The following is a 19,236-nucleotide window of genomic DNA, read 5'->3' as shown; positions in this document are numbered from 1 at the left end:
CTGTTTCCTCAGTGCAAACAATGCAAGAGTTCATGAGCACTGACAGTCACATGACTCCTTTTTAAAGACGTTACTCTTGACATCTACGGGGTTTGTTCTTCTGAGTTTTATGGCAATATATAATCTCTTATTTTTCTCTTCCCAGGGTGTGTCTGCTGAGTATGGCTTACATGTCTGTAGAAACCAGAGCTAAATGAGTGCTTAGATATTCATATATGACTAACCTAATGTGATCTTCCTAATGGTGAAACAATGTTTTGCATCATTCTTTACAATGTAACGGTATAGAAGTAAGGAAAGTACTTTTGGATGTAAATGCCTAGGTATTTGTTGGTGTAATTGTGGAAGAATGAAGCACTGCATCATTGCATTTTCTAACCGTGTTGTCCTTTGCATAGGCAGTGTGAGTCACAATGCTGAAGTTCCAGTCCTGCAATTTGATTCACTAGTCTTAATTAGAAGTTGGGGTGATATTTTTTTAGAAACCAAAATAATCTCAATAAAACACCATTGGCAGCCACTGGTCAGGATAATTGTGTCATAGTAACCTGGCTTGCTAGGCAAAGTAAACCAAACAAATGAAAAGAAACATTTATTTTTTTTGGAAGCCCTCTGGCTTATTGGGACTGCATGAATGTGTGGGCTCCTGGAGAGGGGCTCACAGATGCATGTCTCTTTTATTCTAATGCCATGCTGAGCTAAGCCAGGGTTTGACTTAGCGTGCTGTCCAATCCCAAGCTTGTGGTTAAGCTCTGTCCTCACTAACTATGAGCTGAAGCCAAGGGGAGGGAGAAAACTTGCTCTCCTGGTTCAGGAGTAAAAGAAGACTGGGAAAAGGAGCAAAGCAGCTGTGAGCTCCTCTCCAGCAGCCTGCATGTGGCCTACTATGTTGAGCGAACCAAGCCAATGAGCCTCTAACCTGTATTGCGGTATTTGGGAATCTCCACTGCCTTGTGCATCAGCTCGAACATTTCCATTCATTCAAAAAAGTTATCCTGCTGTTTGCAATTCCCAGGTGGTCTTAACGTAGGAAGCTGCCTGATACTGAATCAAACCATTGGTCCTTCTAGCTAAGAGCTTGAGACAGGAGTCTCTCCCGAGTCTACCCGGAGATGGCCAGGGACCTTTTGCATGCCAAGCATGTGTTCTGCCAATGAAGCACATCCATCTCCAATCCAGGCATTCACCAGAGCCAGGCCTGCAGAGCTTGGCCACCTGTTCCATCATGTGTGTTTAGGCCAAACTTCTTCAGAAGTTGTGGGATTCCAAGTCCCACCAGCTCTGGCCAGAATAGCAAATGGTTCAAGCAAGGTATTGGGAATCATAGTTCAACAACCTCTGGCACACCACAGGCTCCCTAGCACTTGACTACACCATAACCTGGCCATGGTCCATATGTTATTTACAAAAATATATATGGAGAGTAATTTCTTTCTTTCTCCTAAATGGACTGGGCTGGACGCTTCTTGGGACCAAGCGGACTTGCTCCTGCAGCAAGGCTGCCCCTTCTTCAAATGTAAGCTACTCATAGTGAGTTGAAGGTAGTATCACAATAGGAGGGGCGGAGGGAAGAATTGGTGCCCTTGCATCTTGCAAATGAGCAGTAGTACACTGTTGGTAGCAAAGCCCCAGATGCACAACATATCTCAGTTCTGTATAACACAATTCACCCAGTCATCTATCTGTTTCTCCACGTTACTTCTTTGTAGCTATCGTTGAGTTGTTGAATGAAATTCTGCATGTAATCTCCCTCTCGCCTCCCCCCCCACTTTAATCAGGATTAATCCCCACAGCTGCTTTGTTGTGTAACAGCATCCAGTGCTTTTAGTGAACAACGTGCCACATAATGAATTTGTCTAAGCGGAAGATCCTACTGCAGTTTCAATCAGAGGGCCTATTGCACCGAAGGAAACTTGGAAAATCCCAAAATAACAACTTAATGTGAAGGCCATTACAAGCTGCGCTTTGGGGACCAGTGCTTTAATGCATTGTTGCATAATGATTTGTATCTCATTGAAATGGCTAATTACAGGAGCTATTTGACTACTTATTCTACGTTGTTTGGAATGTGCTAATCCTGGTCGATTTGTGAGGAAGAGCTTTCCTGACATTCTGGAATAGCGAGGGCCCCAGCTGGATTGGTTTCCCACTCTTCAAGTGTCTATAGTGAAAAGAAAAAAATGTACACTTGCAGTGCGATCCTATGCATATTTATTGTACTCATTTAATTGGGAGCAAGTTTCTTTGAACTCAGTGGGGTGTACAGCAGTATCCCCTGTGCATCCACTAGGCAAGTCTCACTGGGTGCATATAGGGATGTGCTTATTTCATGTGGCACACTGCTAGTCTGAAAGAGGATGTATTCTGAAGGATGACATTGGCACCCTGCCATCAAGCCATGTGTGCATTTGGTCTCCCTGAAGGACTGTTTTTTAATGTTGTTGATCTCTTCAATATCATTAACAATATTGCCAGCAGAAGCAAGTACTTCCTTAGCTGTTATTTTAACTTCAGAACAGTTTAAAACTTTTTGGGCTGGTCCACGTTGTTGAACTTTTTATTATTAAGTATAGTTGCTGCTTTTGTTCAAAATCACTTTCAAAATGATTTTAGATGAGAAAACGCATTGGGCTAGAAATTAACACTGTATCATTTTCTTTCCCCTCAATGCAGGCTCACAAATCGGTGGGTCATATTATAATCCTTGCAGATTGGTTGGGTAAAGGTAAAGGACCCCTGACAGTTAAGTCCACTTGCGAACGACTCTAGGGTTGCGGCGCTCATCTTGCTTTACTGGCCGAGGGAGCAGGCGTACAGCTTCCGGTTCATGTGGCCAGCATGACTAAGCCGCTTCTGGCGAAACCAGAGCTGCGCACGGAAACACCCTTTACCTTCCCGCTGGAGTGGTACCTATTTATCTACAGTACTTGCACTTTGACGTGCTTTCAAACTGCTAGGTTGGCAGGAGCAGGGACCGAGCAATGGGAGCTCACCCCATCGCGGGGATTCGAACCACCAACCTTCCAATTGGCAAGTCCTAGGCTCAGTGGTTTAGACCACAGCGCCACCTGTGTCCCTTAGATTGGTTGGGATTGTAGTGTAAATATTAAAATTTATTTAATAGATGACATCAGTGCATGTTACAGGTCTAGTGGTAGCTAAATCTGGAAAGGTGCTCCATAGAGGTTTGTAAAAAATACTCCAAACATGAAACTACAGGTGTCCCTATGCTTTGACTGCACCAGCTATGATTTAGGCCCCTTCACTTTGCTTTCAGTATACTCCTCCTGCTGGCTTGGGAAGCAGTGTACACATGACTGTTAGCCACAATCCACGCCTATCGTGTTTCTTATGAAATACTCTTTCCCTCAAAACCTACATTGTTCCAAATTGAGAAAAGGAATGACCTACCTGCATTCTAAACTTGTAATGTGTACACAGCTTGCAAAACTCAAGCTGGCATGCATTTTATTGGTGTAGAGTGAGAATTTTACAGAACAGCAAATTAAGCATTTAGATTACGCTCCTACTCAGTGTAACAATAATCCCCAACCTTTCTCTTACAATGTGGAGATCTAGCTTTTAACCCAGAAGTGGAACATGGGCTCCATCTTATTCCGCCCCTCCCCCCCAATATATGCTTACCCTTCCTTGTGGTTTGCTACCGCTGTTTTCATGGTAGAGGCTATAGTAGCAGTAGTAAAGCATGTTGTATGCATGCAGGAAAAGTTTGTTCACTGGCATCTCTAGTTAACAGAAAAATCTGAAAGACCTGTACCACAGTCTGTGGTACACTAAGTCGGACACTAAGTACATATTAGAGATGGCAAAGTGTCTGAGATGTATAAGGTAGCTTTTTAGGCTTTTGCTTGTCTTTCTGTTAAACTTTAACAACTTTTAACAAGGAAATGATGTGATGGGTGTGGTTCTGCTACTGGTGTAACACAGCTGAGATCAAGGTGAGACCCAGTGGCTGTTCAAAACCCACCAGTGACCAATGCTGGGAGAGATAAGACTGCTGAATTACTAGCATGCTGTGCTGGTCATCAGGGAGGCAGCTTTGACTGTCTTTGATAAAGCATGGGGTAGTTATTTTATTGGAGAGGCAAATGTCCAAGATGCCGGGTGCAAGTTTTTCAGTGATGCAGGCCTCTTCCTCTTCCACTTGTGCTCCAAGCAAAAATAAAAAGTATGATATGGCCAGCCTACTTTTTAAAATCATGGGGGTTAGGAAATTTAACCAGGGACAATGATAAGTGAATGCTATCCTTCCAGTTACATGATCACTCATAAATGAAGCATAACAAATTGCAACAGGGCAAGGTGGTGAGAAAATTAAGCCAGGAAGTATGTACTTACTTTTTAAAAAGGCTCAGCCTAACTGGGTTAGCATTGGGCTGTGCATGTAAAATCAAATACGTTGCTTTGACAACTGATGCCTGACAGCTAATTTTGCATAAAGGTAAAGGGACCCCTGACCATTGGGTCCAGTCGTGACCGACTCTGGGGTTGCGGTGCTCATCTTGCTTTATTGGCCGAGGGAGCCGGCATACAGCTTCTGGGTCATGTGGCCAGCATGACTAAGCCGCTTCTGGTGAACCAGAGCAGCACACGGAAATGCCGTTTACCTTAACACAAAAGCCTACTTCCAACATTGTGAAAACACTAGAGAATAATCATATCACTTGTTCTGTGAAACTACACACACCGATTACCTCGCTTGGGAACAATGTGAGCTGCAAACCAACAATACAGTGGTACTTCGGGTTAAGTACTTAATTCATTCCGGAGGTCCGTGCTTAACCTGAAACTGTTCTTAACGTGAAGCACCACTTTAGCTAATGGGGCCTCCTGCTGCTGCCGCGCCGCCGGAGCACGATTTCTGTTCTCATCCTGAAGCAAAGTTCTTAACCCGAGGTACTATTTCTGGGTTAGCGGAGTCTGTAAACTGAAGCGTATATAACCTGAAGCGTATGTAACTCGAGGTACCATTGTATCTGGAGGGCCAGAGGCTAGATGCTGCTGGTTTAGTCAATACTGAGCTGCAAGCACAAACAGCGTGACTCTGTAGAATTGTAGCTTTCTGTGTGCTCCTACCCTCCATAAAACTAGCTTGGCTTGAGAAATAAATGGTGGAAGGTATGTGGATCCTATATAATACTGAGGGAAAGCAGACAAAACCCTCTAGTGCTAATGGAGAACATTTAGCAGGTGCATAAAATCCAACTATAGGAAGATATGTAGCTGCAAAAAAGAAAAGGAGCGTCTCTGTTGTGATGTCAGGAAGCAAATGTGGTGTGGTAAGCAGAGGCGAGGGAGAGAATGCTGAGAAATAAGTACCGTAAACAGGATGTAAGCAGTTACAACAGCTTGCAGTCACCATGTGCAATTATATGGTCATAGAGGTCATATGGTAATATGCTAAAAACCCAATAGTGTACTCAGGCATTGCCTCTCATTTTGAATACAGTGTGCTTGGGGGGGGGGGGGAGGAAATGCCACAACAATCTTATCATATTCAACAACAGAGCTGTGAGTTTGGAAGGTGTGCTGCTCTACCCGCAAATAAAACATTCTGCTTCTTTTCTGAGAGTGATGTATAGAACTCCCATTAGATTAGATTGCATTGTAGGCAGCATGTGACAGGTGAAGATGTACCTCCTTAGTTCATTCATTAACTCGTCAGCCCCTTCTGTTCGAGTGAGTCAGCCTGCCCCCTCCACTTCCTCTGGCAACGCTGTCATCGTCCATCTCTCCCCCCCCCCCGGAGCCACATATGTAAAATCCTCTGTGCTTTCCCTATTAGCAGTATTTAATTAAAACATGCATTTGGAAAGTAAAAAAATTTGATTATCTTCAGCACAATACTATCCTTTTCTTTAAAAATATATACCGTATTTTTCACTCTATAGGATGCACCCGACCATAAGACGCACCTAGTTTTAGAGGGGGAGAACAAGAAAAAAAAACCTATCCCTCTCTGCGCAGCGCCCCTTCAGGAAAGCGGCAGGAGAAACGGAGCCCCTGCCATTTCTCCTCCCGGTTTGCTGAAGGGGCGCTGCGCAGAGAGGAAAAACTGCAGCGCCTCTCCAGCGAAGCAAAGCCTGGAGAGCAAGAGGGATTGGTGTGCACCTACCAATCTCGCTCTCCTGGCTTCAGCAAAAGGTTGGTGCACTCCAACCCCTCTCACTCTCCAGGCTTCAGGGATAGCCGCCTGAAGCCTCCCGAGTACGACGGGAGCGCTCCCACTGCGCTTCGGAGGCTTCGTGTTGCTTTTGCTGAAGCCATGGAGCCTGTATTCGCTCCATAAGACGCACACACATTTCCCCTTAATTTTTGGAGGGGGGAAAGTGTGTCTTATAGAGCGAAAAATACGGTATATGATGGTTTTGATCTTTGTTACAGCACAGTCATACTGATGTTGGTAACCAGGAGACCCACTTTGAGTGAACTCAAGGTTTACATTACACCAGGAATGGGGCACCTCCACCAAGCCCTGCAAGGAGGAAAAGAAGTGCAGTGGTACCTTGGCTGTCAAACTTAATCCGTTCTGGCAGTCCGTTCGACTCCCAAAACGGTTCAAAAACCAAGGCGTGGCTTCCGATTGGCTGCAGGGGCTTCCTGCACTCAAGCAGAATCCGCGTCGGACAATTGGCATCCGAAAAACGTTCGCAAACCGAAACACTTACTTCTGGGTTTGCGGCGTTCAGGAGCCAATTTGTTCGGGAGCCAAGCTGTTCGAGAACCAAGGTACCACTGTATGTCTTTTTAATTTTTGGTTCTCCCAGCCCCGCCGGCCACCACTGAAACTAGAGCGGCCAAATAGGAATCCAACCATTATTTATTTTGTATATTTATTCAATTTCTATACCGCCCTTCACCTGAGGATCACAGGGTGGTTTACAACATAAAAGCACAAAAATGCACAACGTAGCAGCAAACAAAAACAGAGGCCCCCCCCAAGTTAAAAGGCCATAGTTTAATTAGCCAGAGGCCTGAGAGAAGAGGAATGTTTTTGCCTGACACCTAAAGATGTGTAACAGAGGCTGCAGGTGAGCTTCCCTGGGGAGAGCAGAACTACTGCATAAAAGGTCCGTTCTTGTGTTGCCACCCTCTGGACCTCTCATGGAGGAGGAACACAAAAAAGGGCCTCAGATTATGATTGCAGAGTCTGGGTCAGTTCATATGGGGAAAGGCAATGCCTTAGGTATTGTGGTCCTGAGCCATTTAAGGCTTTATAGCTCAAAATCAGCACTTTGAACTGGGTCTGGAATCTAATTGGCAGCCAGTGTAGTTGGGCAAGGATTGACGTTATATGCTCAAAGTGACTTGCCTCATTGAACAACCTGGCTGCTGAATTTACAACACCCGAAGTTTCTGAACCATCTTCAGAGGCAGCCCCACGTGTGTGTTGCAGTAATCTAACCTAGAGGTTACCAGAGCATAGACAACAAATAGGGGTGGGGCTGGCTACTATATTAAGGAAGTACAGTATAAATTACAGGCCTTTTGGGAAAACCCATGTATATTCAAAATATTTTGTATGTTCACAATGGGACACAATTTCGTCTTCTCCCAGTCAAGTACCTTCCACAAAATCCCTTAAGGTTGTTTGGATGGATTTATTTATTTATTGATGCAGGGACAGGGCAGGGCATGTGGCATTTGAACCCACAACCACTTGTACGAAAAGTGAGGGCCATGACCTTACAACTGATGAGGACATGAGGCACTGGAGTGTGCAAGGTAGGCCAAAATGGACAGTTGTATCTGTACACTTAGCTACGAATTTGTTCAGGGGTGACATGCTAGCAAAACGTTTGGACATCACTTCTGTTTGTGGTATAGCTTTTGGAATTGAGTGTGCTGGCTATACCATGAAAGTGTGACATTGATTTTATAGAAGAAGGATGGAAGTGTCTGTACGTGTATGCATTTGAGGAGCTGCTGTTACATAATAATAATAATAATAATAAATTTTATTTATATCCCGCCCTCCCCAGCCGAAGCTGGGCTCAGGGCGGCTAACACCAGGTGCACCTGAACAGTGTATTCTTAGCACATGTCATCATACTATAATAATATGCTCAGCCATCCATCTTCATTCAGCTGAGACTGTCATCCTTCAACAAGCATGCGAGGAATGCAAGAATACAGGGGTAGGGGAGTAATTAAGACATAGTAATTGCTCATTTTCTAGTGACTAAAAGATGCCAACGCTACTTGGCATATTTGTTTACAGAACCAGTCAAGACAATTCATACAGTTAAAACGGCTCCATTCTCAGATTTAAATGTCTGGCTGCTTCCCTGGAGACATAATTCAAGACGTTTCCTCGACAGATGTTCTCTGTGCTAAAACAATTTAACAAAAGCACAGTTTGGGCTGCATGCATCTGAAGAAAAAGACAGATATGTTTCTGAACCAGCTAAATTGCTCAGTGTTGTGTGCCTTAGACTAGGGATGGAGAACCTGTGGTCCTCCAGATGTTGTAGGTCTACTCTTATATTGGGGGAGTCCATTCCGTCAATGGCATGGAAGATCTTTGGTTCGGAAATGTACAGTAGCTCACAAACTGTTGTCTTGTTTCCTGTTGCAGGAGAGGACAGGTATTTTTCTCAGACTGGGCCTCTGGATTTTGAAATGAGAGGGAAGGATGGATAAATGGCTACTATTCAAGCTATGCTAGAATGGTCCATAGTGTGAATGATATACAAAGATACATACAATAATAAGTTCTTTAGAGCTCATCAGATGCAGCAACACAAAGCAAAGTTTATTTTTCAAATTCACATTTCAAAGAAAGCTTTGCTTTTATCTCTCATTCTTGCCGTTTGTAGTTGTTTTCCATTGGGTTAGGTGCATCTATGCTGAGCTTTCCATCGTCTTTTGTACAGGTTGGATTAATTTTTTTAATGCTTGGGAGGTTTTCCTTTTAACTTCTCTGAACTGCTTGTGATTTTTTTCCCTGATCTTTGGCCTACAGGTAGCTTTGAATAAGTTTAATTTTTATGTTGCTTTCCCCTTCTCCTTATTTAATTTATTCCCTGTAAAGATTTCACCCCTCTATTTTTAAATATTCTCATTTTCCAATGAATTATTTTTTCTTGGGTCTTATATTGGGCTGATTTACACAAAATTTCACATGGGGATCAAACTGTCTTCCTTAACCTTTATTTCTATCTGCTATGCAGCGTGCAGTGTATAAACCTTAACTAGAAGGTTGTTGGAGTTTAGGTGGGTTGGTGGCTGGGGTGCATTTAATTTTAATCATGCATGCTGCAATCTTACATAAAAGCTACTTTACCTGATTGCTTCGCATTTTCTCCCGCAATCACTGTATTCCAATTTTTGCCTCTTGTATACACAGCTTCTTATATTTTCTCTTATCTCAAAATTAATTCATGTAAAATGTTATTTTGATTTTCCTTTGACGTTATTTGTGGACTATGCTTACATCTTTTATATACTAAATTGCATTCACTGGTCTTCTATTGCTAACTGAAATCCATTTAGACAGTTTACCTCTGTACATAACTCCCTTGTTTACTGGGACAAATTATGAAGCTCACATTCAAACTCCCAACTCCCATTGCCCCGATTACTGACCATACTGGCTGAGGTTCATGGTAGCTGGAGTCCATAACATCTGACAGGGCACAGTTTCCCTTTTAATCTTAGTCTCTCCTGTTTGGATCCAGATCTGAGGGAGGTGTATGGGAGTTATCGCTATGCCAACCCCAAGACATAAATTAGGCTAAAAGATTGGGATTGGCACAAGGCTATCTGGTGAGCTGTATGAACCAAGGAAACAGGATTTTTCCAATCTGTCTGTCTTTCATGAAGGGGGGAAATCATACAAGCAACGAGGCAGTGTGCATAGAATGTATAACCTACCATAAAGAGAATTTTAGCTACACTGCAATTGGAAAAACCAATTGCATAGGAAACAAGAGTTCATCCTGTGTACAGTCTCATATTACACACATATGTTTACATACATTTGTTTTTAGATTTACACTCACATGTGGCTTGCATCTTATTCATATCAAAGTACTTTCCCTGTAAGATTTTTTTTTTTGGTTTTTTGGTGCACCTTTAGACAAATGCCAGCAGTTGGAAGTGTGGACGTTTGAGAAGCTTATAGTAATTGGATTGTTCTAAATTCAGACCCGTTTGTCTTTCCTTCTTCTAACCAAACACCATATGTGTGCCTGCTGAACATATTCTTCCTGAGAGACTATGCTCATTTTTCTTGGATGTTATGAAAATATTTCTAAGGAAACAGAAGGCATACAGAATCAGTAACCCACCACACTCTTTTCGCCAATAATTTCCCCTTCTGTCCAAAGGCCCTTTATATCGTTATCAGTGATGGGCAACCTGTGGCTTTGCAGATGTGGGTGGAATCCAAGTCCTATCAGCCCCAACCAGCATGGCCATTGGTCAGGGTTGAGGACCAGGGCAGGAGATACATTAGCTGAAGCCTTCTCACAGATTTAGAGCACTGAAATACATTAGGAGCAGTAGCATGTATGGGCGAGGCAGTTCTACTGACAATGTTATTGATATAGGCCGAGTTTGGAAATGTGACATAAATTGTTGATTGGGTTAATTCGTGTGACTTCTTGAGCTCATTTCTGAGATAGTTCCTTGTTCCAGCAAATGAGCAAGTCAGTTGTGCTTGCAAACACAATTTCTGGCACAAATAGTAGATGTAAGTACATTGGACCTTGGCCACAGTCCCAAGTCCCTTGCATACACAAGGGCTCGCTGTTCTCTCCCTTGAAGGGAAGCAGTCTGTATGAAATGCAGCAGCAGTTCTCTATGAACAGAAATGAGTGAGGAAGTCTCAATGTAGCTGTATATATGCTGATAAGACCTGCTGGATATCGACCACAGCCTTACTTTTTCAAATCCAACACAATCTGAGTTAAGCCAGTACTGGTCACACTCTGACCTATGATTTATAGTTCACTACACATATACAACCACCTTGGTTATTTGTTACAGGATGCAAATGATTAACTTTAGAAGAGCCCCGCTGAGATCTGACCAAAGATCTTGCTGCCAGTAAGTCAAAACTTTTAAGACTCCCTTAAAGCATCAGACATAGCTTCAGTTTCTGATGTAGACCTTGAACCTAAAAAGGCTGCCCCAAATACAGGAGGTGAAAATAATTGAAATAGAGAATATGGCAGAAATTCCAAGCCAGATTCTAAGGCAATCAATGAGAGTGTGACGGCTGAAATGGTGATGTAGTTAATTTCTCTGGAAAAAATAACAAATGACTGTGCTCACTGAGAAAATGTGGGCAGGGGTAGTGGTACAGGACAGTGGATTTTAAAAAGTGAGTGTGTTCTTAAGAATAACATTAATAACTTGAAGAACTGCGCCTGAGGGAATAATCTAAGATCATACAGGATGCTAGACTATGATGAGGTGCTGAACCAGCTCCATTTTGCAAAAGTGCTTGGTTGAACAACTCACAGATATATCGGAAGATAAACTGCTTACCTAGCATGTTCTTAGTTTGTAGTGGCCTCCATTACTGACAGCTACAAAACCAAAATATTTCATGTTATCTAGAACAAGAGCTCTCATACCTGGGTCTTGCTGTACTCTTGGAGGCAAATTGAGAGGGCTTCCTCATGCGGTGGATGCTGAATGACATGGCTGTCCATGGCCATTTCTCTATGGGTTCCTCCTTACAGGTATTGCCATTTTCCTGAACTGGCAGTGATGCTTTACTGTTACAGGCTGGGCTTTCTGTTTTGCCTGGTCACATTTCCCAAACCACCTCACAGTAAGGTGTGTTGAATTTTTCAACTTTCAAATTGCAAAAAAGGAGGGGTGCTAAAAAGTTTGCAACATGACTTGGGCATTCAAAATATATTTGGGTTACATTAATATAATGGTAGTTTTGCTTGGTAAATAATATGTATGTAAAATTGCATAGATATATAATTAAAAATGATTGCCAAGTACAGTGGTACCTCGGGTTACAGACACTTCAGGTTACAGACTCCACTAACCCAGAAATAGTACCTTGGGTTAAGAACAGAAATTGTGCGGTGGTGGCGGCCCGGCGGCCCTATTAAGAATGGACCTCCAGAACGAATTGAGTTCTTAACCTGAGGTACCACTGTACTTGCAGTTGTATTATATATTAATATTATTTTTTCATTTATATATATTACATATTTTACGTTGCCTGACACTTTCAAAAGGTAAAATTAAAATTCTTTGTTTCTCCAAGAATAGTTTATGTGCTTCTTCATCAAATGTTGACTTACCAAGCGAAATGTTGTCCATTCACAAAAAACAAAAGCAGATTTGAATTCCTTACCCCCAAAACATATTTTTAATACCCCTCACTAAAGAAATTTGCAAAAATTAAGATCCACCCCCTAAAATGACATGCTCTAACCTCACACTGTTAGGAAAGTTGCCTATGCAAGCAAGCAGGCAGGCAGGCAGGCAGGCAGAGGCAACCAGCCCAGGTCATGTGCTCCTCCATTCATGTGTTGCACAATGGTGCTGCATTGCAGCATTGGAGCAGGCAGTGAGCCGATAGCAGGAAGCAAAGAAGCCAGTGAGTAAAGTTAGAAGGGAGATCTACATATACCACGTGGCCTGCCCTGCACCCTCTTAAGCTAGCGGGCTACTCTCAAATGCTGTGGAGGACTCTCTTGTCAGCAGTGCTGAAATAAGACCAAATTGCCACGATGGCAGATGGGAGGTGGAACACCTTTGCTCCAAGCGGCAAAATATATTGGGCCAGCTCAGATCATATTCTGTTAAGTAACAGAAAGGATGGAGATGAAATTTGGGATTCAACCACCTTTTACTGTATGGCTTTATGCCAGTTTACTAATGACATTTGCATCTCACTGCCATTCAGCTCCCACAGTACTGTACAATTTTCTCCTTTATGCACTTGCCAACTTAGATTTCACTTCACTCACCTGGCAAAGTGGGTTTGTCCATGGAAGCATAAGTAATTTGCTTTATTGTTTTTCTTTATTTCATAAAAATTATACACCGCTTGACTGTAAATAACCTCATTAGTCTTTATTTGCTTGTACAAATTGTTAAGTCTCCAAAGTGCCACAAAACTTTGGCTGCAAGATAGTAATACACTATTAAGCGCTTTAGAATTTGTTTTACCGAAGAAAGCTTAATGAAACTGGAGTGTTAGGGATATTTTACTTTACTTATGTGGTTTAAATGGGAGAAACGGATGGCTATTTATAAAATAGTGTTATTTTCTGAAATGTATTATGAAGAAATGATTCAAGGATTTTCAGCAAAATTACGCAAAATGTTACATCATCTTTCTGCTTTCAGTGCCATGGAGTTTGATAAGTTCAAACACTTGTCTCAAATAGTGAATCTTCCTCTTTATCAGTATCTTGAATTGAGGCACATTTTGTTCATTTCTACAGAAGTTTATTGTTCACTGGACTCTTCTGCAATATTGGTTAGAAGTGCACAATGTTGCCACTAAATTAGTATTGTAATATAGTACATCAGAGGGACACAGGTGGCGCTGTGGGTTAAAGCCTCAGCGCCTAGGACTTGCCGATCTAAAGGTCGGCGGTTCGAATCCCTGCTGCGGGGTGCGCTCCCGCTGCTCGGTCCCAGCGCCTGCCAACCTAGCAGTTCGAAAGCACCTCCGGGTGCAAGTAGATAAATAGGGACCGCTAACCAGCGGGAAGGTAAACGGCGTTTCCGTGTGCAGCTCTGGCTCGCCAGAGCAGCGATGTCACGCTGGCCACGTGACCCGGAAGAGTCTCCGGACAGCGCTGGCCCCTGGCCTCTTAAGTGAGATGGGCGCACAACCCCAGAGTCTGTCAAGACTGGCCCGTACGGGCAGGGGTACCTTTACCTTTACCTATAGTACATCAGTACTGATGGGGAAACTTCTATAAAATTACAATGAAACAATTGATTTTAAATGAATGCAGCCACAGATTATGCAAAATGCAACCACCACCAGCACCTCAATGTGGGTGGTGACACATAAAACAATGAAATTAGAGTTTCTGCAGATATTTCATCCTGTGATAAATATCCAGGTTGAAGTTTGAAAAATACATTTTTTTGTGGGGGTGCACACAAACACAAAGTTTAAATCATAAAACAAATATCTGCTGAATATTTCTATTCTGATTTTATTTGATCCTCTTTTATATTGTTCTATTTTTCTATTTTCTGGATCAGTGGAAATGCCCATTCTCAGCCACTCTGGGCGGCTTCCAACAAAAGATTAAAAATACATTAAAACATAATCATTAAAAACTTCCTTAAAGAGGGCTGCCTTCAGATGTCTTCTAAACATCAGATAGTTGTTTATTTCTTGATGGGAGGGCGGGCGTCACTACCGTGGAACACAGGGCGGGCGCCACTACCGTGAAGGCCCTCTGCCTAGTTCCCTGTGACTTCACTTCTCGCAGTGAGGGAACCGCCAGAAGGCCCTTGGCACTGCACCTCAGTGTCTGGGTTGAACGACGGGGGTAGAGACGCTCCCTCGGGTATACTGGGCTGAGTCCTTTTAGGGCTTTAAAGGTCAGCACCAACACTTTGAATTGTGCTCGGAAACATACTGGGAGCCAATGTAGGTCTTTCAAGACAGGTGTTATGTGGTCTTGGCGGCTACTCCCAATCACCAGTCTAGCTGCCACAATCTGAATTAGTTGTAGTTTCTGGGTCACCTTCAAAGGTAGCCCTACGTAGAGCGTGTTGCAGTAGTCCAAGCTGGAGATAACTAGAACATGCACCACTCTGGCGAGACAGTCCGCGGGCAGGTAGGGTCTCAGCCTGTGTACCAGATGGAGCTGGTAGACAGCTGCCCTGGACACAGAATTGACCTGAGCCTCTATGGATAGCTGTGAGTCCAAACTGACTCCCAGGCTGCACACCTGCTCCTTCAGGGGAACAGTTGCCCCATTCAGGGCCAAGGAGTCCCCCAAACCCACCCGCCCTCTGTCCCCCCAAAACAGTACTTCTGTCTTGTCAGGATTCAACCTCAATCTGTTAGCCGCCATCCATCCTTCAACCGCCTCCAGGCACTAACAAAGGACCTTCACCACCTTCACTGGTTCTGATTTGAAAGAGAGGTAGAGTTGGGTATCATCTGCATACTGATGAACACCCAGCCCAAACCCCCTTATGATCTCTCCCAGCGGCTTCATATAGATGTTAAAAAGCATGGTAAAGAGTATGCTGTTGCCAAAAGCTGTGTAATTGATATGCTATGATGTAATTTTTTTGGCTTGACTTTTAAAACTGAATTTATGTTTTGCATATCTTCTGTTGTATCCAATAAACTACTTTGATAAACATAGTTAAAAAGGTGTGGTGGTGGTGGTGGAAGGAACCATAATAGGAGATGAAGTGCGTGAAACAACTATATCCCAGTCTCAAGAAGGCTGATCTCTAAATCACTGACATAAAAATAACCATATTCATGGCACCATGCTCTTATGAGCTTTGTAAAATTTAAGGCACAGTCAACTAAGTGGTGTGCTGGTGGAAGTGTTTATATAAGGTTGAAAGAGCTTTTTATCTTGCCGGTCGAGAGCTTTCAAAAGGAAACCATCAAAGGAAGTTGGAAGAGAAGTGAAACGGAAGAGAGCATAAGATCAGAAAAAAGCAAAACTGTGAGGCATCTAATATAAGGTTTTTGAATTTCTGGGCTTTATGAGAAAGAAGTTCTTATACAAACTGAAGTTATGTGAATATGTAATTAACTGTAAACCGTTACAAGTGGGAACTGCAAACAGCTTGCAAAGTCATACATGACTTAGGACTCAAGGAGAACCCAGCCTAGAACTAGCCAGCCTGAGTTTTGTGATCTGCAGGGGATGCATTGCTTGTGTTGTCCTCAGGCAATATGGCTCAGGGGGACATTGCAAGGCTATGGAACTCCTTCCCTGAAGAGATCAAATTGTCTTCCATACTACCGTATGTTCAGTAAGACTTAGCTGTTGCAGCAGGCCACTAGAACATAATAGAAGTGACATCATTTGTACAATGTAATGTTGATTATTTTTGTATGTTTTGTAGTCCTGCTCTTGCTTTTAATGCTTTTTAATAATGTTAACAATTATTAATAATAATTAATGTTACTACGTGGACTGCTTCTGTTCAGAACTCTCCACTCCATTCCATTTTCCCCAAACAGGTTTCCATATTTCTCCCCAATGTACAGTGAGCATTCCATAACTACTGAGCATACATAGTTCTTTCTTATTGAACTGTTCTCTGGGTTCCTCTGAGCCTGCTGATACCCCACTTCTTGTATGTAGGTGGTGTCATTTTGGCTACATAAGAGTGATACTCACAGCCTGAAGCTTGAAAATAGAAGTAACTATGAGAACATCTGGTTTAGGCAGCCCAGCCACCACTTTCTGCTGGAGGATTAAGCAGAACAAAAATTGATCGCTCGTTAGATTTGTCTTGCATTTGATATGCAGTTTGGATTTGAAGTTCAAGCACTTAGTTTCCCAGAAATAAAAAGTGTAGCTGTATGAGCAGTGAAACAACCCAGTGGAAAGAGCAGTGTTAAATTCCATAACAAGAATATATTACAATCATAAAAAACAAGGTAAACTTGAACCACCCAACATCAAGATGCATATTCCCACCCCCACCCCCCGAAAAAAGAACGTTTAACTCATTCTTTTAGATCCTGCTTGAGGAAATGAAAATGAAAAGAAAATGAACAGGGAAAATGAAAATGAAACTACCAGAGTCACAACGAGCACAAGGGGATATAGTATAAAGCAAACTTTGATGTCTCATTTTCGGGAAAAGGTTGAAAGGCAGATTTTTTTGGGGGGTGGAGGCATGAAAACTCAACTGAGCAACATAAAGGCAATGAAAGGCCAGGACGAAATCAGTTAGTGGGAACAAGGGAATACAAGAAGCCCTGCTTAGGCTCAATAATATTGAGGCTAGGTAGATGAATTAGTAGAGAAAGGTAGGTTGCATTTTCCTAGAGTGTCAGAATCAAGTACTGATCACAATCATCAAAAAGATGTTTTATTTATTATAATTATTAATATTCTGTTAAGAATTTTGCTTTGAGAGTGGTGATAAACGGGTGTGTGTGTTGTGGATCTGGTGGTGTGAGGGTTGCCTGTGGTTTGAGACTGGAGGCACAGTGTGTGTGTGGCTTGTCACTGTGGTTGTAGACCACAGTGTCATGTGTCTGCGGTTGCCACAACATGTACTGAACTGAATAATTTGAATATTAAATGTTTATAAGTGGGACCTGCAACAAAATATTAAAGTATGGAGGGTTCCTGTTCAGTATTCCAGTAAGCCATGCTGTCCTCCACGATACTCTACTCCATTATCGCCCCATTTTCCATTCCTTCCCCAGATATTCAACATTTTGTGGCCATTGAGCATTTTCAATTCTTATTGGACTGGGGTGCTTTTTTTGGGGGGGTCCCTGTAGGGTTTTGCCCCCTAAAGAATTTTTTGTATTTATATAAAGCCTTCTCTTGTACATAGATGTGACAGTGGCTCCTCCTTTATGTAAAATGCAAGAGGACCACCAAGACAAGTGACTTGGTAATCAAATTATTGTCATATACCCTGAACCAGATTGAACTCAGACTTTTTTTGGGGGAAAGGGACTATCGTTGTACCAATTCCACGACAAAACGCCCTAAATATTAAGATCAATATATTCAAATTTATTAGACTTCTTAAATTCAGAAAGGTCTGAATTAGGTCTGAATCCAGATATATCCCAACTATTAATAATCCCAGTATCACTACTTTTGAACGGGTAGTATTATGGGATATAGCACAATCTATCCCTTCATGAAAAAGCTATAATTCAGATACCGCAAGTAAACCAGCAAATAAGTGTGGAACAGCAGTCATTTTGAATGGAATCCACTTCAGAAATAACAATATGTGGATATATGTATGTGAAATACTGTAGATGCTTGTCTTGGTTGCAAAGGGAGAGAGAGAATGAGGTCTTAACTCACACCAAATTCTGCACAGGTCTTAGAGAAGATTTCACACACAGTGAAAGTAGAGAGTAAGTTCTCTGTACACTCAACCTCTCCTACTTTACCTGGTAAGCTATTGTTATCTTTACTTTTAAGACGAAGTGTGGAAGCCCTTAGTGTCCAGCAGTCTGTTATTACTCAGGTCCACCAGTTGAGCCTGCGGAAAATAAACAAACAAACAAATGCTACAAACTGGGACGGCAATTCAAACCCTGGCCAGGCTTAATGGAGCGGAGGAGTGGGTCACTGCCGCATCTGCAGCCCTGCTTCTTACACCATTCAGCGCAAGAGGACAGGCAAATTGTTTCGCCAGCTTGGAGTTAGTGTAGCAATGGACCCAATGTTGGGGATTCAGTGGTCTGTGGATAGCTCAACCCCTCAGTGTTTCGGGGCTTTCTGTGGCCTACCTACCAGTGCGGATTCTCCCGGCTGCACTTCCCAGGCGGATGGAGCGAAAAAATTTGCAGTACTAGTGCCAGGGGCTTAGCCAAGAGGGGGGCCCCTAAAAAACAAAAATCCTGGCTATGCCCGTGGCTAGTGCAGTAATGCTGGTATGAAGGAAATTTTACTTGCAGCCTAAAACCCAAGTGTTAAAAAACACTTCCAAACACATTCTAAGCGAGACCTACCCAAAGACATCTAGGTGCTACAGCAGTCAAGCCTTTGCGGAGGCGAATTCCCATCAGGAAAAGTATTGCACTGAAGACTTAATAGGCAAGGTGTTTCATGTTCATCCCCATCCTCAGCGCTAATAATAGATGTGTGGGCACAAGCGGCTCCAACAAGCACAGAAACAGCCTTATTATGTATCTTCTTCCTCATCAAAATGTTGATTGCACTCATCAAAGGCCATAACAACATTCATAACATCAGCGGACACAGCAATCACAACCCAATCTGGTGAAAACGTTTTTGTTACACAAGGCGAGTTAAAATAGAGGGGAGTCACATATGGTTTGTGCGTGTTAGATCCTCCGAATCTCTTTTACAATGAACGGATCCAAATTATTCCCCTTATACTACTCTAGGGCAAAGTGAAGTGGCAAGTGCTGGGGAGCAGCAGGCAGGTGATGCAGGACCTTGCTGCCTACGTATGCCAGGTAACCAAAGGCAATCCTGCTGCTGCCTCAGGAGAAATCCCTTTTCCAGGCTTGAAGCGAAGCCCCTCGGTGTCAGTGCACGGAAATGCGAGGTGTGC

At 42.8% G+C, this 19,236-nt stretch overlaps 1 protein-coding gene and 1 long non-coding RNA gene across 4 annotated transcripts in view; one reads left to right on the top strand and one right to left on the bottom strand.

The window, feature by feature from the left end:
- The window catches only part of LOC309374656 (uncharacterized protein), a 118,061-nt gene that overhangs the window by 37,902 nt on the left and 60,923 nt on the right, over positions 1 to 19,236 (top strand). The gene's annotated exons all lie outside the window — the stretch shown is intronic.
- On the bottom strand, positions 15,681 to 19,091 carry LOC309374725. 3 transcript variants are annotated; one of them, XR_014170681.1, is made up of 4 exons: positions 18,668 to 19,091; positions 18,104 to 18,195; positions 16,350 to 16,418; positions 15,681 to 16,005 (listed from the first exon to the last, which is right to left on the bottom strand). It is a non-coding gene; the product is annotated as an uncharacterized lncRNA (long non-coding RNA). The 3 variants fall into 3 exon arrangements; XR_014170680.1 differs by having other exon boundaries at positions 15,681 to 16,418; XR_014170682.1 differs by having other exon boundaries at positions 15,681 to 16,415.

Source organism: Podarcis melisellensis, assembly GCF_964234715.1.
Source record: "Podarcis melisellensis genome assembly, chromosome: 7".
NCBI classification, from domain to species: domain Eukaryota; kingdom Metazoa; phylum Chordata; class Lepidosauria; order Squamata; family Lacertidae; genus Podarcis; species Podarcis melisellensis.
This window is presented reverse-complemented; position numbering and strand designations above follow the sequence as displayed.